Here is a 21,926-nt window from a genome sequence, read left to right on the forward strand (position 1 = left end):
GATCAAGCTGTCTTATAAGGTCGCGTTCCCTCGATAAGCTCGCGGCCTCCGCCGGGAAGTGGGGCCGGATTTCGGGAATTCTCCCGGCGGGAATGAAATGTGCCGAGGCGGATTCAATGACCTTACGGAAGGCACGCTCCCCTTGGCGGGCATCAGTCGGGATAGGGAGGGCAGCAAAGCTGCTGTCTGTTGCAGATTTATATTCTTCCCACTTTCCTTTTTTGAAGTTTATGAAAGTGCGTTTTTCGGTGACGATGAAGTCGGCGGTACGCTCGAACGAAATAAGTATGGGCAGGTGGTCGGATGCCAATGTTACCATCGGCTGCCAGTTGATGCAGTTTACGAGTTCTGCGCTCACGATTGAGATATCTGGCGAGCTATGACAGCTTCCTACCATACGTGTGGGGGCGTCTCCGTTTATTGTGCTGAACGTCGTTTCGTCTATTTGATCCGCCAACATCTCACCCCTACTGTCCGCCCGCAAGTTTGAATGCCATAGGTCGTGATGGGCATTGAAATCGCCTAAGATAATGCGATTGTTGCCAGTGAGTAAGGCCTCGATATTAGGGCGGTATCCACTGGGGCAACAGGTGACAGGAGGGATGTAGATGTTGATGATTTCTAGATTTGCATCGCCTGACCGGACAGATAGGCATTGACGTTCTAAGACATTGTCCCTGCGGTCGATGCCAGGATCAAATATATGATATTGCACAGAGTGGTGTATAATAAACGCGAGGTCGCCTCCATTTCCGCTCTCGCGGTTTTTCCTGTGGACATTATAACCAGAGCAGGTCTGCAATGCAGATCTTGCTGTGAGTTTAGTCTCTTGAATCGCAGCAATGCGGATGTTGTGCCGCTTCATGAAATCGACTATCTCCGTAATCTTCCCAGTTAGTCCATTACAGTTGAACTGCAGAATTCTGAAGTGCATGAGTGGTGACGCCGCCACTCTAGGGGTAAGTGACGGGTGACTACGCCTAGGTTGTGGAAGGCCAGGATGCAATTGCTGTTGTGGCCTTGGGACTGGGCGCCCTTGGGCAAGCATTGGGGTACCCGGATGATTTGGGTTTGCGACCTGGCAACATGGCGCGATGAAATCCGTGGAGGGGTTGCCGTCGCGGAGACCAGAACATCTAGGAAAGTGGCACCACCCAAGGCAGGAGCTGCATTGAGCGGATGTCGCAAACCTATATATTCTGTGCTGGCAGACGGTGCAAACGGAGGCAGGGACTAAGAGTCTGTTTCCCTGACCTGCACGATTGCTGCCAGAAAAGAGGGGAGGAGAAGAAGACGGGGGCAGGGGCTGATGCTTAGCATTGCTACCAGCTCTACTACGAAGGCAGTAGTTATGAGTGGTATCAGCTGTTTGAGTTGTTGGCGCCGTGGGGCGCGAGCAGCAGCGGGTACTTGTTGTGGCTTGCTGAGCAGCGAAGCTGCTGGAAGGTAGTGGGGATACGCTTAGGCGTAGACTACGGGACGCCCTTGGGCGTGAGCAGCAAGGAGCCACAAAAGATTTATAAAAGTTACGTGGACGTCGGATTTTGGGATCAAGCCCAGAACAACCTGTCCGATGCAACCATCCCTTGCACGAGACACACTGAACAGAGTATGACCGTCCTAAAAAGATTCTTTTCTGGCAAATGCAGCAAAACCATTTCTCAGGACCGGGGTCAGGAGACGGACCCGGATTGGGTTCGATACCTTCCCGGAGTAAGAGAATATGTAGCAGTCCTGCTGCAAGGAGCTGCTGGGAGGATGACAATTTGTGGGAGGGACGAAACAAATTAAATGGGGTCACACTGAAATGATAGTCCTTGGTCGGGAAAAATCCCGAGTCGCTCCCGTACATAGAACCGACTGCCTTGGGAAGCGAACTACTTGTAGTATTATTTAACGGTTTTATTTAGCTTGACTTGACAGGCAGGCCGCACGGCCGCATACACGGCCGTTGTGAACGAATTTTGTAATTGAAATTTAAGTAACTTCCCGATAAGCTACAAGCTTGAAACTTGGAATATAGTTCAGAACCCGGTGACAAGACAATAATAATAAGAAAAAAAAAAAATTGCCGCTAGGTGGCGCAAGGATCGAGATATTCATAAAAATCGTATTTGTGGTCCGATTTGGTTCATACATGGAACACATAATACATACAAGAATAGAAAGCGACCTATGAAAAAAATCGGCGCTAGGTGGGGCAAGGATCGAGATATTCACAAAAATCGCATTCGTGGTCCGATTTGGCTCATATTTGGAACACATAATACATACAAGGATAGAAAGCGACGTATGAAAAAATCGCCGCTAGGTGGCGCAAGGATCGAGATATTCACAAAAATCATATTTGTGGTCCGATTTGGCTCATATTTGGACAAGAATAGAAATCGACCTATGAAAAAAATCGCCGCTAGGTGGCGCAAGGATCGAGATATTCCAAAAAATCGTATTTGTGGTCCGATTTGGAACACATAATACATACATGAATAGAAAGCGACCTATGATGTCCGATTTGGCTCATATTTGGAACAAATATTACATACAGTACGGTAGAAGTGACACCAAAATATTGTGGAGTTGGAGAAGGGACAAGCATACGTTGCGCGGGTAGGTAAGTAGGTTGAACTGGCCGGTCCATGAGGACCTCACATAGACTGATTGAGTCCGTAGTGTTACCAGAAGTTTGTTTTAACGACCAAACTGAAAAACCCTATCAAAAACCAGGACCTATGTTATAAAATAACTCCGTCCTCTTGGCAAATACTAGAAGCTTCCTAGGACTTAAGCCACTTGTAACTGTGTTAGTCTAAGGTTGTAAGACCTACACATAATCTTCGACACTTTACAGCCCTGCGCTTGAACCCATGCCTTTCCCGCTTGGTCGATCATGTGCACCTCTCGCCTTCGCTTAATCTCGCCCAATCTCATTGGGACATCTACGGAGCAAGCTTCAAGGGATGCGCCCTTTTTAGCTAGTTCGTCCGCTTTTTCATTCCCACTATTCCCATATGCCCTGCGACCTAATATAGAGGTATGCTTCTCCCTGTTCCGATTCTCTCCGGAGACTGCTTACACTCTAACACGCATTTAGATGCTGTGCTTTGCGAGATTATTGCCTTAATTGCTGCTTGACTGTCAATATAAAAGTTAACACGGTTGCAGCTTAAGCTATTCTCTTCCAGGGTTTCTACTGCTTTGGTTACGGCTAATATTTTCGCTTGGAAAACGCTACAGTAATCCGGCAGCCTGTAGGATATGCTTATTTCCGGATCAGCGCAGTATACCGCAGACCCTACTCCTTCCACTACTTTGGAACCATCGGTGTAAACATATATCGCCTCGTCCGCCATTTGCGCACCCTTACGCCAACCGTCCACCTTTATTGTGGCCTTAAGATCTCGCTCGAAGCGCAGATAGAGAATCTTGTAGTCTGTTCGTCTTGAGATTGATGACGCTATACTACTATGGCCATATGGTCGGCGCTCAAGCTGCCCAGAAGCACCAAGCCTGGTTGCGGTCCTTTACGCTTTGTTCTTTGCTACCAGGTCTACAGGTGGGATGTACAGAATGGCATACAGTGCAGCTGTCGGGTTTGTTTTCAGGGCTCCCGTAATGCTAAGCATCGATAGTCTGCATACCCCCTCTAATTTTTTGAGGTATGTTGTTTTTTGTGTGGCTTTCCACCAAACAAGAACTCCATAGTATAGAATAGGGCTTACAATCGCTGTAAAGACCCAATGAGAAAGAGAGGGCGATAGGCCCCACGTACACCCCAGCATCCTTTTACATGCATAGAGTGCCGTTGAGGCCTTCTTGACCCTCCCCTCCACGTTGAGCTTCCATGACAGCTTACTGTCTAGGATGATTCCTAGATATTTTGTGCAAGATTTCTCCTGTAAGGTCACCCCTCCTAACTTAGGCCTGGTCCAATTTGGGACCTTTGTAAACAAGACCATATCCGTCTTCTCCGCATTGACTTTCAACCCGACATTAGATGCCCAGGTATGAATATCCCGAAGCGCCCGATCCATCAAAGAACTAATCGTTGGAAGGCACTTTCCACTTATGACAATTGCAACGTCATCTGCGTAAGCCGTAAGTTTTACGGGTCCCTCATCGAATTGCCTGAGCAGTTGGTTGATTACCAGCGTTCACAATAGAGGTGATAGCACCCCTCCCTGCGGCGTCCCCCTGTCCACTGATTTCGTGGCCTCGTACAATCCCCATTGTGATGTGATCTTTCTGCAATTTAACATGCAGCCGATCCATCTGATTAAGGCAGGATGTACTTTAATGTAATTAAGACCATCCATAATCGCCCATTTTGCAACATTATTGAAAGCCCCGGCAATGTCCAAGAAGACTCCTAGAGCATACTCCTCATATTCCAGGGATTTATCTATGCTTATTACCACCCTATGCAATGCGGTGTCTACCGACTTGCCTTTGGTGTACGCATGCTATGTTGTGGAGAGCAGCTTTTCATCCACGTTGGACTTTATGTACACATCTATCAGCCTCTCAAAGGTTTTGAGCAGAAATGATGTTAAGTTATTTATAGTCTTTGGGATACACGTGACCGATCTTCCCCGCCTTTGGTAGAAAAGCTACACGAGCAGTTCTCCAAGAGTGCGGTACATGATTCCCGCCCTACTTGAGACTTGTAGCATGGCCGGGAATATACCATCTGGGCCCGGCGATTTAAACTTAGAAAACGTCTTCACTGCCCACTCGATCTTGGTATCGGTCACCAAGCCCGGCACTGCTAACTCCGTGATCGAAGTGTGAGTGATGTCTAATGGCTCTTCTAAACCGTCTCCAGATGGGAAATGTGTATCGAGAAACACCTCAAGGAATTCCTCACTATTACGTGACCATTCCACGTTCTCTTTCTTTATTAGTCCCTGGACTATGTTTCCCTTTGCTAGGACTTTTTTCAACCGTGCTGTTTCGCTGGAGCACTCTATGTCCGTACATAAACCTCTCCATGCGTTTCTCTTCGCCATGGTAATTTCACGCTTGTACATCCTCAGTAGATCCCTGTACTCGTCCCGACACGCTTCGCATTCCGCGGTCTTTGCGAGCTTAAACATTTCTTTTACCTGTCTTATTAGAAGACCCAGCTCATTGCTCCACCATGGCGGCTTTGCTTTTCCTCTGAATCTTGTTAGAGAGCAAGCTTTGTTATACGCAGTCATAAGCGTCCTTGTTAGGAATTCATTCGACTCCTCCAATTCCTCTACATTAGCAACCTCTTTGGGTTGTCCCAGTTTTTCTTCTACATGTTTCTGGAATTTAGTCCAGTTCGTTGACCTAGGGTTTCTAAAGTTTCCTCCCTTCTCTACCCTCTTTAGGGGGATGCTGAAGCTGATATACACATGGTCGGAGAAGGATGGTCTATCAAGAACCATCCAATCATACCTTGATATATCACGCTCGGAGCTCAATGTAATATCCAGAACATTGCCGGATGTTGGACCAATGTATGTAGGGACATTTCCCCTGTTGGCTATCTGGAAATTGGTTTGCAGGATGTAACAAAACAGAGATTCGCCTTTCTCGTTCGTATCTGCTCCTCCCCACGCATTGTGGCGCGCATTTGCATATGCGCTTATGACCAACCGCCCTTTGCGCCCTTCCACCTGTACTAGCCTTTTGCACTCCATCGGTGGAACCTCCACAGCATAGGCCATGTAGCAGGACGCCAGGGTAAATGCCTGCTTATTCTTTTGCTCAACGGCCAACGCTACGAGATCCTCAGTGGTGTAATTTGGCAGCATATATGAATGCAGCTATTTCCTTACCATTACTACAGCTCGCACCCATCCTTCCGTTTACGCGTAGTAAACGCCAATCCTGCGCGCGCTAAGTGCAGAAACCTTTCCTCCCGATGAGAGCCACGGCTACTGGTTCAGCGCCACGTCAAACGAACTCTCCTCAAGGGTTAGGAGGAGTTCGCCCGACGCAAATTTACTGTGTTGGAGGTTTATCTGTAGGACTCGCAGCACCATTGGGCTGTTTGTCCCCCTCCAGCACCTTCTTCTTGACGTTGTCGTCCTCCCTTTGCCCTTTTGGTTTAGAGTATTCGAGGCCACCTTCAGCCTCTCGTGACTGTTGTGCCGGGTGTTCCTCTGTGCGAGTCACAGCACCATTTAGCGGTTGGTCCTCTTCTAGCACGTTCGTGGTGACATCGGGGACCTCCACCTGTCTTTTTTCCCTTAGGCTTTTGAAGTCATTTTCGACTTCGCCCACCTCTAGCGTGTTAGGGTTTTTATCCTCGGGACTTATTTTCCTGAGTCGCATGTAGATTTTGCCAGTGCCAAAGGACATTTTTCCAAGCTGCGTGTGCAAAATATCCTCCGCCTGCTTGTTTATTTGGAAGATGTAGAACTGACCATCCTCGGTAGGCCGAGATACAGTACGTACCTTCCAATCTAGTGTCGTTATGTTCGGATTCTGATTCTGCAGAAGTCGCAGTGTATCCTCCGACTTCATCACGCATAGTATCCATACCTTAACTTTTGGTACCGTGGGGATTTGCGCTTTATTCACCACCTCAAACCGCGCGTTCGTGCCTTGCCTTTGGAGGTTTGGAACTACTTCCTCCAGCCACCGCAAGCTCGCGATGTTGTCGCACGCTATCAGTTTCACACCATTATACCATCCCCCCAAATCAAAGGTTGGAAGGGGCTTACTTGGTTGTTCCCGCATCATCTTAAGCATTACGCTAATAAGCTCCCTTTCCACAGATCTCCACCTTTCAGTAGTCATTTGTTCGAAAGGACTGCTACGGTCAACCAGCGCCACAGTCAGTGACTGGTTTGCCACTTCACTCATATTCTCGGGAAAAGCAGGAGTCTTAGTGTTATCTTCCTTTGGCACCTGCGAGAAAGCCGGAGTCTTAGCGTTAACTCCCTTTAGCGCCTCCGAGAAAGCCGGAGTCTTAGCGTTATCTCCCTTTGGCTTATCTCCTACTTCCGTAATTGGAACTTCCCTTTGACTCGCAGCTTTCGAGGTAGTTGCTACCTCGCTATTGGAGCCCATCTGTCTTACAGCTTTGGGCCTACTTGTCTTGTCTATGCGACCGCCCTGCCTCGCAGCTCTAGGACTGGGTCCTTTCTGCCTCTTGAAAGCAGGCTTGTCGCCTTCCGCCGAACGTTGCCTCTTCATTCTGCCATTCCACACTTCTTCCTCCTCGTACCGGTTGCAGAACCGAGGGTTTCTCGCAGCAAACCTTTTGAACTGCCTTCGACCTACTTCTACCGCTTCATGGGCCCATTCCAAGCGCTCGATCTCCACTTCTGTTGGGTCGACCACTGCTCCCAAGCGTTGTACAATTCTTAGTGCTGCACGGTACTGCGAGAGAGCTCTTTTACTTCCTCTGCTCAGGAAGGAAGCTTCCACTCTTCTACTCCGTCTTCATTTGTGTGCTTCTCCAACACGGAGTTCATTGAATCAGCAGCTCCCCGAGTCCGACGCATCGCTTAATTCGTATTTGTCGTCTTTGGATTGCGACTCACTTCTCCTCTTTACATCGTCCTTATTACAATCAGATAATGAGTCGTTCATCTTCGTCGTACGACCACCTGCCCGACAAGGCGGGCTCAGCGGTCCAGTATTATATACGGGGAAAGAACTGTCCGCCACAGCAGCGCCCCTTACTGTGGTAAGGCCATTAATACTTCCCGAGGTGGCCCGGTATCGGGAAGGCTCCGTTCGAATACAGCCGAATTTATGCCCTGGCTGCAAATCGTCCGATAGGCACGGTCCGCATAACACCCTGGATTAGGGGGCTGGTGTTGCGCAGAGTCGAGTAAAGTCTTTGGAAGGATTATGTATTGAGGACTTAGATTGTAACAAATTGTCAGGAAAGAGTCCTTGTAATAATGAGTCACTAAATGAACTAAATAGAATGAGAACGGACGTGTAAAACAAAATGTATGTACTAATTTTATTGTCAGTATTTTAAGTTGGTATCATAAATAATGTATTCCATTGTTGTATTTGTTATAGTTCCCTTGATGATGATTGCCGAAGTTGTAATCGAAATATATCGGAACACAAAATTAAAAACTTTGTTGTTTTTATTATAAAATCAATATTTGACCTCGAGCCGGCAAAACCATCTCTGAGTAAAGACTAAACACTTGAAAATAAAATAATAAAAAAAAAATTTTTTTAGTTAATAAGACTAAAATCTAGAAAATAATTAGGTAGGTCCTGGTGTTTAGGCCACCAGCCAAAACATTTCGGACCACGCTAACGCGCGCATTAGTTAGTTATTAGTAATACCGGTAACGGCTAACATCAGTCGAGAGCTAACTTTGAAGGAGAAAAACTCAACGAAAGTTAGCTATCGGCAGGTGCCGCGGACTTTTTCGCGGTCTTGACCCTTTCTTCTGTTTTAGAACGTTCGCCTTTTGAAGATCGGGCAATTCCCCCCACCAGTGGTAGGGTTACCCGACACCGCTCAAGGCAGACAGTCAGTGAATTTTTGTTTAGTTTTTTTTTCACACACTCATCACTGCACTGTGTTGTACCTCCTCGTCGTCACATACGTTGACAAAAACTTGCTGCAGGAACCATATTTTCACTTGGCTGATAGCCTTAGCTTATCTATGACAGAACTCACTTTATTAATCAGTTTGCGAGCTGAAATAATACCAAAAGCCAAAAAAGTATCACTGCGTTGTGTGTCTAGTGGCTTGAGAACACAATTAAACTATATCACTTTATATTATATTTTATTTTTATTTATTTATTATTTAATGTCGACGACAAATTATGGTCGACTGCATAATATAAAAGATATATAAATATACAACTCAAAAGATAAAATTTAAGATATATCGAGATTTCAACAATGTTATATTACAAACAAAGAAATATTAATGAACATTACTCTTTAATTTCAGAATATAATAATAATAAGAAATATGAGCAGAAATAAGATCTTATGCCGAAATCTTATACTGGCGGAATGCATCAGATTCCGCTCAGCATGATTTCGGAATGCAGTGGATTTCAATCTTCCTGTTGGAATGCAACAAGTTTCCAATCACCATGTCATGGGAATCCGGCAGTACTAAGAGTAGTGTGAGAGGATACGCCATCACAAGGCATAAAAAAGTAACATGACCTGTGTTGTTGGAATGCACCGGATTCCAATCAGCTCGATGCCTGACCCATAAAATTATACTGCCGGTATGCTTACGATTCCGGTCAGCGACTCATGAAAAAGCATGTTTTTTACGTGGTTGGAATGCACCATATTCCAATCAACACAGTACTGTCTTGTTCCTTCTTAATGATGCATGTTGATAAATGTTCCTCCATCCTTAAGCGAGATAGTTCCTGTTTTTTATGGAAGGAATAAAATGCAGGAAAATTAAATTAGCTTGTATCTCTTAAATTAGATAGGCAAGTATTGCATTACGTATAGTGGCAAAAGAACATTCAAGACTGATACAGCTATACAAGTCATTGTAGTGCGCGCACCAGATAAGAAGAGGATTATTTTTAGCAAAGTTTCGTCTGCAAAGGGGTAAATAGAAAGGAACGTAGTGTCTGGATACTCTAGGGGACACCGCAAAAAACAAGCGGCTGAGGAGGTCCGCAGAATCAATTTCTACAATAATGAGCTTATGGATGAAAAATACGCCCAGTAATTTTCTCCGATTTTCCAGAGTGGGTAAGTTAATAAGAAGAAGTCTACTTCTGTATGGAGGAAGGTGGAGACTTGAGTCCCAATTAAGGCCGCGCAATGCAAATATCAAAAATTGCTTTTGAACTGACTCAAGACGCTTTATATGCTTTTGAGAAACAGGGGACCAAACGCATGAGCAATACTCGAATATTGGACGAACCAGCGATGTGTAAGGAACCTTAGAGGTACGGATCATCGAACTCTTTAGCCCATCTTTTAACAAATCCAAGTAAACCCAACGCTTTGTTGGTTATAGATGAAATATGCATGTTAAAATTCAATTTCGGATCAAAAAGGACACCTAGATCATTTGCAATAGATATACGCTCCAAAGGCGTACCATCTATAACATAAGATTTCAATGCTGGCTTCACTCGGTGAAATGTCATATTACATTTAGAGCAATTTAAAGCTAGTAAATTTGTTGTGCACCAACATTGGAACGAGTCCAAGTCGGCCTGAAGAAGATCCAAGGAACTCAAATCGGTAGGGCAGTAAGTGTAGCAAAGTTTTACATCATCCGCATACATTATAGTATGGGAATATAATATTGTCTGTGGCAAGTCATTAATGAAAAGGGCAAAGAGCAAAGGGCTTAGATGACTTCCCTGGGGTACATCGGAGGAAACTCCGAACGATTCCGACAGATTGCAATTGAACAGGACTTTTTGGGTCCGGTTTGAAAGATAGCTTTTCAGCCACATTAATAGGTGAAACGGAAAGCCCAGTAAATCAAGCTTATGAATAAGCAACTCATGGTTGACAGTATCAAATGCTTTGCTGAAGTCCGTGTAGATGACATCCGTTTGCTTGTTCGCTAAAAATCCTTCCATAACTATAGAGGTGAATACAAGCAAATTTGTAGTGGTTGACCTTTGACGAATAAAACCGTGTTGGCATGGAGACAAAAGACTAGAACACTGATATTGGAGTTGACTGGTAACAATCTGTTCAAAGACTTTAGGAATGACTGAAAGTTTAGCAATACCCCTGTAGTTTTCAACTTTTGACCTACTACCTTTTTTATGCAGGGGTATAATAAAAGACTGTTTCCAAAGTGCCGAGAATGACGCAGATCCCAGAGATAGCTCAAATAATTTCAAAATAGACTCATACATGTTTTCGGCGCAGTACCTAAGCACGCAACTAGGAACACCGTCCGGTCCCGGAGAAAAGGTGGGCTTCAAAGATTGAAGACTCTGAAGAACAATATTACCAACAATAGCAGGATTCCTAATGTAATTCGAGCTATCTAAGCGATAGGGATATTGACCGGAATGATAACCACTGGATGAACACGCGGACTTAAAGAACTCAGAAAATAGTTCAGCAACGTCGTCATCAGTGCAAGCTTTTTTACCTCCAAAGGTTAATGAGGAAGGATACCCAGAAGTTTTCCGCTTTGAATTTACGAAACTGTAAAACTTTTTTGGATTTCTAAAAAATTGGGCTTTACAACAACTCAAGTAATTTTTATAACACAGCTGATTAAGACGGTGAAATTTAGAACGAGCTATCAGATATTTAGAGAGGTCTGCAGATGCTCCAGATTTCTTGAATCTCTTATAAAGCCTAGATTTAATGTTATTAAGTCTGCTAAGTTGCCTTGAAAACCAAGGGGGCTTATTCGAACATAGGGTAAAGCGAGTAGGAATGCAGGTATCAAAGAAGCCATCAAGTATACTGTAAAATATAGAGATAGCCGAATCGACATCAGTGCAAGCATAGAGATCCGACCAATCTCACTTTTTTTCTTAATAAATATTTTAAATTGTACGTTTTCCACGTCAAGTTGAATATACAAAATTTATTTCTGTTTGTTGGGAAAGATGCCCTGGTTGGCTACTCGAGGATACTCATCAGCGTTCACAACACACTTTTTGTATGCACATTAAATCCTCCTCAGGATCTCTATCTGTGTTTCACATCACTAGGTATACACATTAAATCCTCGTCGGGATTTCTAGCTGTGGTTCAAATTTCTAGGTTACACATATTAAATTCACATAAGGATTTAGAAGTGTGTTTCAAATCTCGAGGTTGACACATTATATCCACATCGGGATTACATCTGCGTTTTTAAAACCTTTTTCAGACACGCTAAGTTTTCAGAAAATATTTCTGTCTGTGTTCAACACACTTTCTAGACACATTAAATATTTGCAGAGGATTTCTCTTCTCTGCATTGCACAACACTCTACACACATTAAATCCTTGTCAGAATTTCTATCTGTGTTTAATATCACTTTGTACACACTAGAACCTCTTCAGGATTTCTATCTGTGCTGCATATCACTACATACATAATAAATCCTCCTCAGGATTTCCATCTGTATTTTATATCACTTTATACACACTAAATCCTCGTCAGGATTTCTATCTGTGTTTATTTCTATATCACTGTATACACATTAAATCCTCGTCAGAATTTCTATATGTGGTTTACATCCTCGTGAGGATCTCTATAAGTGTTTCTTAGCACTGGCTACACATTACGTTCACATCAAGATTTACATCTGATTTCTATCTGTGCTGCATATCACTACATACATAATAAATCCTCCTCAGGATTTCCATCTGTATTTTATATCACTTTATACACACTAAATCCTCGTCAGGATTTCTATCTGTGTTTATTTCTATATCACTGTATACACATTAAATCCTCGTCAGAATTTCTATATGTGGTTTACATCCTCGTGAGGATCTCTATAAGTGTTTCTTAGCACTGGCTACACATTACGTACACATCAAGATTTACATCTGATTCAAATTTTTGCTTATCGCACTAACCAATCGAAAACCAGGACATCTTAACAAAGAGGGCGATCCTATCTGCCATCGCCAAACTCTTAGACCCTTTAGGCTGGCTCGCTCCAGTTATCAACGTAGCCAAGATATTAATGCAGAACATATGGCTGGAGGGGACGGATTAGGATGAACCGGTATCCAAAATCACTCTAGATCGGTGGCAAACCTTTACGTAGGAGTACCCCGCCATTAACCGGATTCGTATACCTCGGTGGGTGCACTGCACCCCAGCCAACGATATAGAAATTCGCGGCTTCTGTGACGCGTCCGAAAAAGCCTACACGGTTACGGTTTACGTGCGAGCTAAGATCAACGATAGGATCTACGTTAGTCTACTCATTGCAAAAACGAGGGTGGCACCAGTAAAAACAATTTCATTACCAAGATTGGAGTTATGCGGTGCCGTCTTGCTGGCTGATCCGTTGGAAACTGTGATGGATAACCTGAACGTAGGCACATTTAACATTCATCTATGGATAGATTCGACCATCGTCCTAGCATGGATTCGAAAACCCCCTTGTTCCTGGTGAACATTTGTAGCTCACAGGGTGACAAAAATCGTGGAGAAGGTAGGAACTAAAGCTTGGCATCATATCGAGTCCGCATCAAATCCAGCGGACTTAGCCAGCAGAGGACTTCCAGCCACGGACCTAGTCTACAATTCTTTGTGGTGGCAGGGACCTTCTTGGCTGCAAGAAGGCAAAGCGAAATGGCCATCTCAAGGCGAACAGGAGTACCACACAAACATCGAAGAAAGACGAGTAAAAGTGCATGCAGCAACAAACATCAACAATAGCGAGGATATTCTTGATCGGTTTTCCGATCTATCAAGGGCGTTGCGGGTAATCTCCTACATTATAAGATTCTCGAATAGAACTCATCCAAAAACTAAAGCGTCCTTTAAAGCAGAGTCGCACCAGATTTCGCCTGACGAAATCAAGGCTACGACTAGCCGTCTCAAAAGGATATCCCAAACAAACCACTATGCCGAAGAAATAAACTCTCTGAGAACTGGGAAACCCATTGCGGCCAAAAGCGAGATCCTCTCTCTAGACCCCTTTATCGACGAAGATAATGTCCTTCGGGTGGGGGGTCGTTTCAACGCATCCAGGGACGTTCCCGTCGACGAGCGTCGCCCGGTAATCCTCCCTTATACCTGCCGACTCACCCGTCTCCTAGTACAGTTTGTCCACACCATTTCCATACATGGCAGAAACCAACTCATGCTGCGGCTCCTACGGCTCAGGTCAAAAAACATGATCCAATCCATCATTCACAACTGCAAGGCCTGCACGCTATTCCGCAAACGTTCCCCGCCGCAACTCATGGGAATTCTCCCTGCGGAACGCACTACCTTTTCTCGGGCATTTACCAACACCGGGCTGGAATTTGCCGGACCGTTTGACATCAAGTCCTACAGCGGACGAGGATGCCGCATGTCTAAGGGTTACGTCTGCCTATTCGTCTGCTTTGTGACTAAGGCGATCCACTTAGAGTCGTCTAGCGACCTCAGCACCGCCGCGTTTCTAGCAGCGTTTAGTCGGTTTGTCGCCAGACGAGGATGCCCGAAAAGCCTCTATTCCGACAACGGAACGAACTTTGTCGGTGCGTCGAGGGGTCTCCGCTCAGAGTTCAAGGCATTCCTCGTTGAAATATCCCCACCAAACCCTCACATGGCATTTCATACCAACAGCCGGCAAAACCATCTCTGAGTAAAGACTAAACACTTGAAAATAAAATAATAAAAAAAAAATTTTTTTAGTTAATAAGACTAAAATCTAGAAAATAATTAGGTAGGTCCTGGTGTTTAGGCCACCAGCCAAAACATTTCGGACCACGCTAACGCGCGCATTAGTTAGTTATTAGTAATACCGGTAACGGCTAACATCAGTCGAGAGCTAACTTTGAAGGAGAAAAACTCAACGAAAGTTAGCTATCGGCAGGTGCCGCGGACTTTTTCGCGGTCTTGACCCTTTCTTCTGTTTTAGAACGTTCGCCTTTTGAAGATCGGGCAATTCCCCCCACCAGTGGTAGGGTTACCCGACACCGCTCAAGGCAGACAGTCAGTGAATTTTTGTTTAGTTTTTTTTTCACACACTCATCACTGCACTGTGTTGTACCTCCTCGTCGTCACATACGTTGACAAAAACTTGCTGCAGGAACCATATTTTCACTTGGCTGATAGCCTTAGCTTATCTATGACAGAACTCACTTTATTAATCAGTTTGCGAGCTGAAATAATACCAAAAGCCAAAAAAGTATCACTGCGTTGTGTGTCTAGTGGCTTGAGAACACAATTAAACTATATCACTTTATATTATATTTTATTTTTATTTATTTATTTATTTATTATTTAATGTCGACGACAAATTATGGTCGACTGCATAATATAAAAGATATATAAATATACAACTCAAAAGATAAAATTTAAGATATATCGAGATTTCAACAATGTTATATTACAAACAAAGAAATATTAATGAACATTACTCTTTAATTTCAGAATATAATAATAATAAGAAATATGAGCAGAAATAAGATCTTATGCCGAAATCTTATACTGGCGGAATGCATCAGATTCCGCTCAGCATGATTTCGGAATGCAGTGGATTCCAATCTTCCTGTTGGAATGCAACAAGTTTCCAATCACCATGTCATGGGAATCCGGCAGTACTAAGAGTAGTGTGAGAGGATACGCCATCACAAGGCATAAAAAAGTAACATGACCTGTGTTGTTGGAATGCACCGGATTCCAATCAGCTCGATGCCTGATCCATAAAATTATACTGCCGGTATGCTTACGATTCCGGTCAGCGACTCATGAAAAAGCATGTTTTTTACGTGGTTGGAATGCACCATATTCCAATCAACACAGTACTGTCTTGTTCCTTCTTAATGATGCATGTTGATAAATGTTCCTCCATCCTTAAGCGAGATAGTTCCTGTTTTTTATGGAAGGAATAAAATGCAGGAAAATTAAATTAGCTTGTATCTCTTAAATTAGATAGGCAAGTATTGCATTACGTATAGTGGCAAAAGAACATTCAAGACTGATACAGCTATACAAGTCATTGTAGTGCGCGCACCAGATAAGAAGAGGATTATTTTTAGCAAAGTTTCGTCTGCAAAGGGGTAAATAGAAAGGAACGTAGTGTCTGGATACTCTAGGGGACACCGCAAAAAACAAGCGGCTGAGGAGGTCCGCAGAATCAATTTCTACAATAATGAGCTTATGGATGAAAAATACGCCCAGTAATTTTCTCCGATTTTCCAGAGTGGGTAAGTTAATAAGAAGAAGTCTACTTCTGTATGGAGGAAGGTGGAGACTTGAGTCCCAATTAAGGCCGCGCAATGCAAATATCAAAAATTGCTTTTGAACTGACTCAAGACGCTTTATATGCTTTTGAGAAACAGGGGACCAAACGCATGAGCAATACTCGAATATTGGACGAACCAGCGATGTGTAAGGAACCTTAGAGGTACGGATCATCGAACTCTTTAGCCCATCTTTTAACAAATCCAAGTAAACCCAACGCTTTGTTGGTTATAGATGAAATATGCATGTTAAAATTCAATTTCGGATCAAAAAGGACACCTAGATCATTTGCAATAGATATACGCTCCAAAGGCGTACCATCTATAACATAAGATTTCAATGCTGGCTTCACTCGGTGAAATGTCATATTACATTTAGAGCAATTTAAAGCTAGTAAATTTGTTGTGCACCAACATTGGAACGAGTCCAAGTCGGCCTGAAGAAGATCCAAGGAACTCAAATCGGTAGGGCAGTAAGTGTAGCAAAGTTTTACATCATCCGCATACATTATAGTATGGGAATATAATATTGTCTGTGGCAAGTCATTAATGAAAAGGGCAAAGAGCAAAGGGCTTAGATGACTTCCCTGGGGTACATCGGAGGAAACTCCGAACGATTCCGACAGATTGCAATTGAACAGGACTTTTTGGGTCCGGTTTGAAAGATAGCTTTTCAGCCACATTAATAGGTGAAACGGAAAGCCCAGTAAATCAAGCTTATAAATAAGCAACTCATGGTTGACAGTATCAAATGCTTTGCTGAAGTCCGTGTAGATGACATCCGTTTGCTTGTTCGCTAAAAATCCTTCCATAACTATAGAGGTGAATACAAGCAAATTTGTAGTGGTTGACCTTTGACGAATAAAACCGTGTTGGCATGGAGACAAAAGACTAGAACACTGATATTGGAGTTGACTGGTAACAATCTGTTCAAAGACTTTAGGAATGACTGAAAGTTTAGCAATACCCCTGTAGTTTTCAACTTTTGACCTACTACCTTTTTTATGCAGGGGTATAATAAAAGACTGTTTCCAAAGTGCCGAGAATGACGCAGATCCCAGAGATAGCTCAAATAATTTCAAAATAGACTCATACATGTTTTCGGCGCAGTACCTAAGCACGCAACTAGGAACACCGTCCGGTCCCGGAGAAAAGGTGGGCTTCAAAGATTGAAGACTCTGAAGAACAATATTACCAACAATAGCAGGATTCCTAATGTAATTCGAGCTATCTAAGCGATAGGGATATTGACCGGAATGATAACCACTGGATGAACACGTGGACTTAAAGAACTCAGAAAATAGTTCAGCAACGTCGTCATCAGTGCAAGCTTTTTTACCTCCAAAGGTTAATGAGGAAGGATACCCAGAAGTTTTCCGCTTTGAATTTACGAAACTGTAAAACTTTTTTGGATTTCTAAAAAATTGGGCTTTACAACAACTCAAGTAATTTTTATAACACAGCTGATTAAGACGGTGAAATTTAGAACGAGCTATCAGATATTTAGAGAGGTCTGCAGATGCTCCAGATTTCTTGAATCTCTTATAAAGCCTAGATTTAATGTTATTAAGTCTGCTAAGTTGCCTTGAAAACCAAGGGGGCTTATTCGAACATAGGGTAAAGCGAGTAGGAATGCAGGTATCAAAGAAGCCATCAAGTATACTGTAAAATATAGAGATAGCCGAATCGACATCAGTGCAAGCATAGAGATCCGACCAATCTCACTTTTTTTCTTAATAAATATTTTAAATTGTACGTTTTCCACGTCAAGTTGAATATACAAAATTTATTTCTGTTTGTTGGGAAAGATGCCCTGGTTGGCTACTCGAGGATACTCATCAGCGTTCACAACACACTTTTTGTATGCACATTAAATCCTCCTCAGGATCTCTATCTGTGTTTCACATCACTAGGTATACACATTAAATCCTCGTCGGGATTTCTAGCTGTGGTTCAAATTTCTAGGTTACACATATTAAATTCACATAAGGATTTAGAAGTGTGTTTCAAATCTCGAGGTTGACACATTATATCCACATCGGGATTACATCTGCGTTTTTAAAACCTTTTTCAGACACGCTAAGTTTTCAGAAAATATTTCTGTCTGTGTTCAACACACTTTCTAGACACATTAAATATTTGCAGAGGATTTCTCTTCTCTGCATTGCACAACACTCTACACACATTAAATCCTTGTCAGAATTTCTATCTGTGTTTAATATCACTTTGTACACACTAGAACCTCTTCAGGATTTCTATCTGTGCTGCATATCACTACATACATAATAAATCCTCCTCAGGATTTCCATCTGTATTTTATATCACTTTATACACACTAAATCCTCGTCAGGATTTCTATCTGTGTTTATTTCTATATCACTGTATACACATTAAATCCTCGTCAGAATTTCTATATGTGGTTTACATCCTCGTGAGGATCTCTATAAGTGTTTCTTAGCACTGGCTACACATTACGTTCACATCAAGATTTACATCTGATTTCTATCTGTGCTGCATATCACTACATACATAATAAATCCTCCTCAGGATTTCCATCTGTATTTTATATCACTTTATACACACTAAATCCTCGTCAGGATTTCTATCTGTGTTTATTTCTATATCACTGTATACACATTAAATCCTCGTCAGAATTTCTATATGTGGTTTACATCCTCGTGAGGATCTCTATAAGTGTTTCTTAGCACTGGCTACACATTACGTACACATCAAGATTTACATCTGATTCAAATTTTTGCTTATCGCACTAACCAATCGAAAACCAGGACATCTTAACAAAGAGGGCGATCCTATCTGCCATCGCCAAACTCTTAGACCCTTTAGGCTGGCTCGCTCCAGTTATCAACGTAGCCAAGATATTAATGCAGAACATATGGCTGGAGGGGACGGATTAGGATGAACCGGTATCCAAAATCACTCTAGATCGGTGGCAAACCTTTACGTAGGAGTACCCCGCCATTAACCGGATTCGTATACCTCGGTGGGTGCACTGCACCCCAGCCAACGATATAGAAATTCGCGGCTTCTGTGACGCGTCCGAAAAAGCCTACACGGTTACGGTTTACGTGCGAGCTAAGATCAACGATAGGATCTACGTTAGTCTACTCATTGCAAAAACGAGGGTGGCACCAGTAAAAACAATTTCATTACCAAGATTGGAGTTATGCGGTGCCGTCTTGCTGGCTGATCCGTTGGAAACTGTGATGGATAACCTGAACGTAGGCACATTTAACATTCATCTATGGATAGATTCGACCATCGTCCTAGCATGGATTCGAAAACCCCCTTGTTCCTGGTGAACATTTGTAGCTCACAGGGTGACAAAAATCGTGGAGAAGGTAGGAACTAAAGCTTGGCATCATATCGAGTCCGCATCAAATCCAGCGGACTTAGCCAGCAGAGGACTTCCAGCCACGGACCTAGTCTACAATTCTTTGTGGTGGCAGGGACCTTCTTGGCTGCAAGAAGGCAATGCGAAATGGCCATCTCAAGGCGAACAGGAGTACCACACAAACATCGAAGAAAGACGAGTAAAAGTGCATGCAGCAACAAACATCAACAATAGCGAGGATATTCTTGATCGGTTTTCCGATCTATCAAGGGCGTTGCGGGTAATCTCCTACATTATAAGATTCTCGAATAGAACTCATCCAAAAACTAAAGCGTCCTTTAAAGCAGAGTCGCACCAGATTTCGCCTGACGAAATCAAGGCTACGACTAGCCGTCTCAAAAGGATATCCCAAACAAACCACTATGCCGAAGAAATAAACTCTCTGAGAACTGGGAAACCCATTGTGGCCAAAAGCGAGATCCTCTCTCTAGACCCCTTTATCGACGAAGATAATGTCCTTCGGGTGGGGGGTCGTTTCAACGCATCCAGGGACGTTCCCGTCGACGAGCGTCGCCCGGTAATCCTCCCTTATACCTGCCGACTCACCCGTCTCCTAGTACAGTTTGTCCACACCATTTCCATACATGGCAGAAACCAACTCATGCTGCGGCTCCTACGGCTCAGGTCAAAAAACATGATCCAATCCATCATTCACAACTGCAAGGCCTGCACGCTATTCCGCAAACGTTCCCCGCCGCAACTCATGGGAATTCTCCCTGCGGAACGCACTACCTTTTCTCGGGCATTTACCAACACCGGGCTGGAATTTGCCGGACCGTTTGACATCAAGTCCTACAGCGGACGAGGATGCCGCATGTCTAAGGGTTACGTCTGCCTATTCGTCTGCTTTGTGACTAAGGCGATCCACTTAGAGTCGTCTAGCGACCTCAGCACCGCCGCGTTTCTAGCAGCGTTTAGTCGGTTTGTCGCCAGACGAGGATGCCCGAAAAGCCTCTATTCCGACAACGGAACGAACTTTGTCGGTGCGTCGAGGGGTCTCCGCTCAGAGTTCAAGGCATTCCTCGTTGAAATATCCCCACCAAACCCTCACATGGCATTTCATACCAACAGCTGCTCCTCGTATGGGCGGGCTGTGGGAAGCGGGAGTCAAGAGTTTCAAAACCCATTTCAAAAAGATCGTATCGGATCATAAATTCACTCTCGAGGAGTTTAGCACCCTCCTGTGTCGGATTGAATCCTGTCTCAACTCCCGACCCCTAAGCCCATCTTCAAATGACCCGTCCAGCCTGGAGCCACTTACCCCCGAACACTTCCTAGTCGGGGGCCATATACTAGCGCCACCCGAAATCGACGTCAGCGAGAATCGCGCTTCACTCGTCAATCGATGGGAGAAACTTAAAGCGCTGCATCAAACCTTCTGCAAACGGCGGAAAAATGAGTATCTCACCGAATTGCAGAAGCGCGTTAAGTGGAAACATCCACAATCAAACCTCAAACAGGGGGACCTAGTCGTCATTAAGGAGGATAATCTGCCCCCGAACGAATGGAGACTAGGTCGGATAACCAACCTTCACTATGGCCCCGATAACCGAGTTCGAGTCGTCGAACTGGATACAGCAAGGGGACAAACCACCAGACCAATCACGAAATTGGTCGTACTACCACCCACCAGTGAGGGTGAGGGAGACTCGTAACTTCCAACCGTTATAACAACCCGCTTAACCCAGCTCTCGTTCACCCCGAACGAGGCCAACAAACACCAGAACTCTACCGTAGATCTACTATCTGCCAGAGAACATAAACACACTCCGCCAAAGTCACGAGACCAACAAGACTTAGTAGTAAAAACACAAAGCCATCAGGTTACTAATAGCTGATAAGTACTGAACTGCAGAATCGCTTAGAACATTTCTTGCTTTTATGATGAATTTACTAACTATGCCATGATCTATCAGTGTGGATGGACATACGTAATTTTGTGAAAAGTACGGACACCTATACACATCCGAAACCTAAATTAAAATTCATCGCTCCACGTCAACTGGACCAGCAAATCGATTCGCGTAAAAATGTCATTGAGTACGTTATTCACTCCGTATGCTCGGAACATACGTCTCCATTTAAACATGTGTGGAGTCGTTTATATTTGGATTATTTGAACCTCACGAGGTAGCATCAGGTGAACGTGTTCCAAATATTGTAAATTAAAGTTTTATTTGCAACACTTCAATCAATACTTAAACGGGAATGAGCCTTCCGAATTATCAGAATAAAAAGGTAAATACTCCCTGTGTAGCAGGCCCTCACAAAAGCTTAACTCTTCTGTCAAAGTCAGTAGTGAATAAGTTACATAGTTTGTCGTTAGAAATAAAGGAGTTGTGGAAATGCAGGATATGGGGGAAGTGGCAATTTGATCTCACACAGGCAGTCATGGGAGACATTACCTCACGGCTGGTTGGCGTGCCAATGCAGGCGCTGAAGTCCAATGCAATTGAAAATTCGCAATCTAATACAGTTTTTTATCTTTTGCATTTGTTTCCGTACATTTTGTTTATACAACTGGTAAATATACAGTCTTGTTGAAAAACCAAGGCATTTACACAGTGACAAAAAAAGGGGCAAAGAAACAGCATACCTATGCATAAGAAGCAACCACTACACACTAACATTTACTCACCGTCATATTCTTCCAAAGTCCCCTCGAGACTTGGTAGGTGCCAT

General features: G+C 43.7%; 1 long non-coding RNA gene across 1 annotated transcript in view; it reads left to right on the forward strand.

Annotated features, from left to right (window-relative positions):
- Positions 1–21,926, forward strand: part of LOC137234181 (uncharacterized) — a 771,296-nt gene that overhangs the window by 318,379 nt on the left and 430,991 nt on the right. The window lies entirely within an intron of this gene.

The sequence above is a fragment of the Eurosta solidaginis genome, chromosome X, assembly GCF_040869045.1.
Source record: "Eurosta solidaginis isolate ZX-2024a chromosome X, ASM4086904v1, whole genome shotgun sequence".
Classification (NCBI taxonomy): Eukaryota; Metazoa; Arthropoda; class Insecta; order Diptera; family Tephritidae; genus Eurosta; species Eurosta solidaginis.